An 8,018-nucleotide genomic window follows, 5' to 3' on the forward strand; every position below is an offset into this window, starting at 1 on the left:
TAGTAGTCAGTGTCATTTGTGTCTGTCCAGGATTGATAATAGATATAACAAAAATTATGTATCTTTATTAAATGTTCCTTTTTCACTTTTCTTCTGCAATTATTTTGCAGAATTTCAACCAATTATATTTTGCATAGTCTGGGTGGGAGTAGAATTTTTTCCCTCTGTAAAATTTGGAAAGATTATGTATTGTGAATAACTTTAGTTCATTAAAATCTAATGCTTTGTTCTCCTCTCTCCCTTCCTTTCAAGGAAATACAGAGATATTTTGTGACTTGTCAAAAATCCTTCATCAAAATTAATGGTTTGCTGTACATTTTTAGATATATGTGGCTATATTTCTATTTGAGAAAGATTATTTTGGAGGAATACAAATACATGTACCCATTCTAGGTGAATTTTCTGTGTCCTGTCTCTGAAAGCTGAAGTCTGCATTTACACCATTGTAATTACTATTATTATTTTATCTCTATTGCCACAGAGACTTTAGGTCAAGTGTCCTAGAAACAAAAAGATGCACTTGTCCAAAGAGTTTATGAGCTAAGTATTAGTGAAGGGACAACAAGAGGCTGCACTGGGCAGATGGCATCTCTGAGACAATAAATAACAAGGGGAAACATCTGTGTCTGTTCCAATCCTGCACAGGGCATAGGGGGGAACGAAGCACTCATTCCCTGTGTAAGAGAGCATAGAAATTACCACCCTGAGAAACCTTGAGGGATGGTCTTTGTTTTTTTCTGGCAGATGCCTGAGTTTTGAGTCAATTGAAAATCATTTAACGTTGGTTATTTCATTTCACACTCCCCCCCACTAAGGGACATCTAATATGAACATGAACTTGGGTCTGTATTTTTAGGGGTACCTTGGTTCAAGTGAATTTGCAAGACAAAGAAATGTTGCAGAAAACAACATTGATACAGCCTACAATTAAGTCTTAAATGGATTAATTTGATTAAATATAATATTAATATAATAAATATTCACTGGCATTAAGGTCATCTGGCACAGAGCAACATCTTTCCATATTGTTAAAAATTTTAGCCTTCACAGCGGGGTTACCACACACAACCTGCTCTTGGAAGTGATTTCTGGACTGCGCCAGGTTCTGCACCATGCTGATCAAGGGGTCAAAAAAGTGCTGCTCTTCTGTGGTCTGGAACCAAGATAGGCATCATTCTAACATTTTGGCAGCAAGGATGTGTTCAGGTGTCTCCTGGGATGTGTTCAAATTAGTGGCACAGACAAAGGTTGCATCATATTTTCAGATCTAGCAAGCCCATGAGAATGCCAGGTTCTGCATGTCTTCAAAATCAGCCCTGAAATGCTCATTTTGAAAGGTATTTGATACCAGGTTAATCTCTTAGGAAGAATGAGGCCTCAAACCCTCTGAGGATATTCTGTTACATCTTCTATGAGTAATTTCAGGCATTGAATACATCTTAGGCAGAAAATTCTGTATTTATCTCACTCTGATCATGTAGAACTTGAGGATGACATCCAATCATTCAGATCCTCTCTTTGGTTAATACAGAGAGAGATGCTGGTGATTCTTCCCACATGGCATGGATGGTTAGCATCTGGTGAATCCCTCCTGAACTGGCTGTCTCTTTCCAGTGACTATTTCCCTCCACAAAAAACAGTCCAGTTTCCCAACTAACATTTTGATGTCTAAATTCATGACGGATAAACCCCATCCGTAAAGATTTTTCCACTCTGTATCAACTGCAGAGAATAATTCTGCAAATGTTAGGCATTGAGCCTTGTCTCTGAAACACCTCACCATCCGTTACCTCTAAATTGGGAAAGTAATTCTGATTTACCATGACCCAATTCCTCAATAATCTATAATGCTTAACCTCAGTTAATTGAGCAGAGCTGATGTAGGTTAGAGTCAGTGAGGATAACATAAGTCATAACTGCACAAGAGGCAGGGTGCAGCTCCTTTACCTAATTAATCATTTTGATTCCATCACAGAAGATTGTATTTAGCTGTCAGACCTAGCTGAGAGAATTAAAAAAAACAGCAGCTCCGTGTCTGAAGACTTTCCTATGTCTGACTATTCCCTCATCTAATCGTGTCTGGAGTATTTGAAGAAGGAAACAGATCACTTTATTTTGCTGTGTTGCCTGCAGTCCCATGAAGGTAGCAGCTATAACTTATTCCACCATCAGACCGTGCTGCAATTGAACCATAATTCAGGTTCCTACAGGAATATAATTAAAGCCAGCTAATAAATAAAATAAAGTAATAACAATTTGCAAAAGTATCCTTGGTGTCTCTCACAAATACATAATATATGGAAGTTAATTACCCTTCTTCACAGCTGTGGCAGATCACATGCTGCCTCTAGTTGAGAAGTGATCTGGGGAAGGCTGTAAGTCAAGGTGGAATATTGCAGAACTTAAGTTTTCCTTTACACATGGCTTTTGCACACCAGCCTTAGAAGTTTTGCGCAGTACCCTCCTATGTTCCCTCAGACTGGTAGTTCATAAGTTGTTAGCGACTGATGTCTTTACAAATGATTGAAAATAGGTTCTTTATACACCCAAAAAGTGTCTGCTTTGAGACTGAGATGTAAGAATGCATAGCTAGAATGAAAAGAACTAATTATCTTTATTTTGTTCACTAAATGTAATATATATATATAAATATATAGGCAATATACATGCAATTTTATAGGCAGTATACATACATACATACATACATACATACACTATAATATATATATAGTTTCTTCATGTCTCTTATTCGTAGGCTTAGATATTTGAGCCCTCTCTCTATCATGACAGATAGGAAAAAAAAAACAACAAAGACTAAAAAAAAACATGCAGAAAGCAAAGCTTAGTCTCATAGTGAAGATTTAGACTTCACAACTGTGTCAAATTCTGCTCTGATGTTGAACGTCTCTCTTGGTGGCCTAGGTGTCAAATTTGTGATAAGCAAAATAGCTGTGAGTGGGTCTTATAGAGAGAGCAACCAAAGGTGCCTACTGCAGCCACCTCAGATGGTGACACTGAAATAATGATGAGTATTAAACTGAAAACTTCCATGTATTTCATATAAATCACAAAAAGTTTGTGGTTAGCTCCTAAAGCTAGCTATATTCACTAGTGTTGGCCAGAATTTGTACTAACAATCAAAAGATGGGTGTCTAACCTGGACAATTATGCTAATATAATTCAATTAAGTGTACTTACAGCAGTTAGCCATATTTAGACATTCCCTCTAGGGACTCATATTTATGCAAGTGTGCATCACACACTGCTCATTGCTTATGACTCCGAAAAAAATCCCGGAAAATTAGCAGAGGAATGGCAAAATCACAAAATGTGACTTTAATGCAATATGAAAATCCCTGTTCTCATAACTTTTAATAGCAGTTGAATGGAATAGTGACTTAGACCAAATCAAGCTCCCTCTTACTGCTGTTTCTAGCTTGATCTGTCCCTTCAAGCATGTGGAGTTAGGATGTCTGCCTGGCAAAATGATTTGTAATGGGGATGGCATTGTCTCACAGACACTGTGAAAGTCACCCCAAGAGGCATTGCCCTGCACCTCTAGCCTGATTTATCACTCCCTGATGCTCTTGGTTCTAAACCTCCTCAATTTGAGCTCTCCAATTTCGTTACATCGTGCTGAATTATGGGGTTGTTTTGTGATGAGGACAAATGTCCACTCAAGAGCACCAAACTCATTTCATGATCTGAACTCTTTCCCCAAGAGGTAATAAAGACAAGAACATCCAAAGCCATTGCATCACCTGCTGTATATCTTCTGTCAATAGATAATTAATGTGATAATTAGATTTTCCCATTCTCGTACTTTGTCATGCATCATTTTTTAAAGCACTTTTGGACTTACAAGTACTTCAAAAACTGCATGAACAATCTAGAAAGCCATCATTTTTCATGGTGCTCCTGGAGCAGAAGTCCAGTAAAAACATAATTTTAGGAGGGTAAAGTAAATCAGGTCCTATAATAATATTATATTGCCTTCGTTGTATAAAAAAAAGCCTGATATCATTTTACATTATAGATTAGGTATAATCAATAGAAGAGAAAGGCACATCTGTGAAATTCACCAGAGAAAAATCTTATATATTTATACTCTTCCTGCATTCAAACAAGATAGTTTGAAATTATTTTTCCTGGAAAGAGGAAATCAAGACAGAGCTAGCAGATTAAATAACTGTACTGTAAACCATGGTTGTGACTCCATTTAACCAATTCAAAAAGTTTATTATGCAGTTCCTTCCATTTGTCTCTCTGCAACCCCAAAACACTGAGGATAACCAATGTGTCTTCAGCTCTATCCAGATAAACTCACTCTTTTTCATTTTGCATGGGCATGAAAGTGACAGAACAAGGGGAAATGTCTTTAAATTTAAAAGAGTAGGTTTATAATACATTTAGGTACAAGAAGAAATTATTTTCTTTACCACAAGGGTGTTGAGGCTCTGGAATAGGTTCTCAAGCAAAGCTGTGGTTGCCCCATCCCTGGAAATGTCCAAGGCCAGGCTGGATGGGTCTTGGAGCAGCCTGGTCTAGTGAAGGGTGTTGTCCCTGCCCCTGGCAGGTGTTTGGAATGAGATAAGCTTTAAGGTCCCTTCCAACCCAAACCATTTTATAATCCTATAATTTTATTTCTTTTTCTCTCTTGCATCAACCCCAGCTATTTAAAAGGCAGCCTCAAACGCTTTTGACAAACCAAAGACACAGAGTCTTCTGCCTTCTTCATAAATTTCTCATTAATGCTCACACTGAGGAGAAAGAGTAATGTTTTCCCTGGTAAAGTTTTGCAAAGTCACTCAGCTTTCTGAATAATAACTGAATTTGCCTCCACTGCTAGACACTGCTGACTAATCACAGATGCCTCTTTATGTAGGACATTGAAAAAGCTTGAACACATAAAGCATTCAGCCAGCATAAGTGGGTATCGCCTCTGAAGGCAGTGGAAAATCTGATGGTTGATTCACATCTGTCTTCAGAACAAAATTGCACATTACACCATGATAATGAATATACGTCAGTCACACAGAGGAAGATGAGGTTTCTGTCACTGAAAACTTACAAAATCCATAACCCAAAGCAAGCCAATTTAGGGAAGACAGAATAAACAGACTATTAGTAGTGACAAGGATAGGCAGAAGGAGTAGAGGAGAATACAACAGAAGTAAATGTATGAAAACTGCAAAATCATGGAATGGTTTGGGTTGGAAGGGACTATTAAAGGTCATCTAGTTCAGCCCTCCCTGTAAAAAGGGATAACTTCAACTATATTACTTTTCACAGAGCCCTGTCCAACCTGACCTTAAATTTTTCCATCTACCACCTCAGTGAGCAACATGCTCCTCTACTGAACTTGGAAAGCTTTGCAGCATTCTCTACTCTAGGTGAGCCTTAACACCTAGAATGGGATCAAGAGCAGATAAAATGAAAAAAAAGAGATAAGGCAAGCTCCAGAGATTTGGTTCAAGTGCACCAACCATAAGAGTTTGGTGGAGGAGGTTAATACAAGATGAGTGATACCAAGAGAACAGAAATTGATGATGATTTGCTTCATCCTTCATGTGGATCATGAAATTTGGTTGGCTTAGAAAATGAAGGGGAGAGATCAGAGAAGTTACAACTGCTATGAGTATGCAAGATGGTTTAGGAACCTTTTAATATAAATCAAATAAAAAAGATCACAGCAGAACACAACATTCTTTCCACGCAGAATGGAAAACTGAGCAAGAGGGAACAATACCAAAACTCAGTAAAGTGAATGGGAAGTTTGTATTTCCTCTCTCATCAGGTTTCTAATGACAATCTGCTTGAACCTTACTATGGAATAAGTTGGTCCCTCACTGAAACTTCTTTAGACATTTAAAAAAATAAACCTTTCTATGGTCTTTGCTGTCTCCCTTTGCTTCAGGAACTAAAAGCAACTCTTTCAACATAACAGTTGGGGGAGAAGTAGGATGCTCAGCTTTGTACTTTTGGAAAGATAGCAGCAAAACCCTCATTTGTATGCCTCATAACTAATATAAAAGATGGCATGATAGCTCCCTGCTGAAGATTTTAAATGATACTTCAAATATATAGTTTCATCTGGGAGAGCAGCTACCAGTTTGCAACCAGTTCATGCAGATCTTTCGCTGCTGGCTTTTTCTCTCCCACTGTGCTCAGACCAGATGTTAGTGAAAAATGTAGGAACCTTTTTCTGCTCTCCTGTTTAGTTAATAGGGTGTTCACTGAATACTCCTAAGTCTTTATCTAGCAAAGCTGGATGAAATCCAAGTTATCAGAGAATACAGCAGGGATGTCTTTAAGGAGGCAGATGTTCAAAGGAGTACTTTGAAGAGTTTTTTGACCTGTGAGGAGTTGATTACCATGATGTGGATGAAAGATGAGAAGAAAAATAGATGAAACCACGAAGCCTAAGAGAATATGCTATACCTGCCAACAAAAAACTTCAGAAAGACTTAAGTTATAGAAGCTGTAAAATACTGCTGTGATAAAAGTTCTGAGCAAGGATAGACCTTCAGGGACTGCAGAGAAATTTGAGAACACTCATTGCCATCTCTGTTCTTCGACCCTATGGATTTTTCAATCCACTTGTCACCGAGTAATAAAAATCCTTACAGAGAACCAAGGGTCCAAAGAGATGGGACAGGAGAAGCTATATTGTGTCACAAAAAGACCTTCACTTTTAGTGGATAAGGAGGTCTGGGTAGTTTGAAGATTACCCACCATGAGTTAGATTTGTAAATTAAGAGCAAGCTTGAAGACCACTGTTAGAAGCCCTCAGTTCACCCTGGACATAAATCAGTGTCAATTATTTCACTGATATACAAGTGACTGTGCTGTTTGTCAGCCTGGTACTGAAGCAGCCTGTCCTCCTTGGCCAGCATCTTCCATACACTGCAGAGAACCTGCAGCCCCATGTATTTTTCCTGTTGCCAAATGGTTCACCAGCAGTGGGTGAGTGCTGAACCTCAGCTTTACAAACCTGCTGTTGGCCACCTGTGGGTCTCAGCAATTCAGAGCCTGGAGGAGGAATTTCATCCATCCCAACACCCTGGGCTGCAGCAGGTCCTTTCCCCCGGGGTGGGTGTGAACTGGAGCAGGAGAACCATCACCCCTGGGGAGGCATCTGAAGGCAGATGCCCTTTCCAACTGTCCTTGAGCTGTGCTGATCAAACAGGCAGCAACAGCTCTTCCTGACTGTGTTTTTTTTTCCCCGTCAGAACATCTAAGAATGGTAGAGTTAAATAAAATTTTTCATTTTTTTAACACTTTAGAACCTCATTTGTTCTTTTTATCTTGCAGAGCAGGGCAGGCACTATGTGACTGGAAAATATGCACCCTATATACCCAAATATCCTCGGAGACAAACACTTATACAAATACACACTGTATTCTAACCCCAGAATTTTATCTGTGCCCATTTGTCACAAAGTCTGCATCTGAAACAAAATAGTAAAATAAGGGTGATTTTTTTTTCCACATCTTTGTATTACCAGAGGGGGGAAAAAAAAAATGGATCATATGTTTCATAATTTTACTGATAACACCCAAATCATCTATTTTCTATGAGGCCCATTGGGTATCTTTCAGTCATTATTTTCCTAAATATACAAATCATATTTCTCTCCTTTTCACTGCAAAGAAATCAGAAAAAGTTGCTTAAATTAAATGTATCATTTTAATGTGACCATATTTGCCTAAAATAAGTACTAAATTTGTTCAAGTGCATCAAATTTGGGTTGTAATAATTCATGGTGAAGATGAGCAAGATATTGGCACTTAGTGGAGTACTTGCATGTGACTTATTTTAGGTATTTTTAATCTCTGTAGAAAATTTATGCCAGTGAGAGAGCAGAGTCTGCTGGGATGACTTTGGGTATGTACATTAATCAGCACTAGCACAAAAAAGTAAATAGAGGTTCAATATTTGGCTAACTTCCAACAGTTCAGACACATTAAATGGTAGGCGAGGTTTGCAAGGGAACTGGTAAAGGCCTTTACATTTA

This window comes from Molothrus ater, chromosome Z, assembly GCF_012460135.2.
Source record: "Molothrus ater isolate BHLD 08-10-18 breed brown headed cowbird chromosome Z, BPBGC_Mater_1.1, whole genome shotgun sequence".
Classification (NCBI taxonomy): Eukaryota; Metazoa; Chordata; class Aves; order Passeriformes; family Icteridae; genus Molothrus; species Molothrus ater.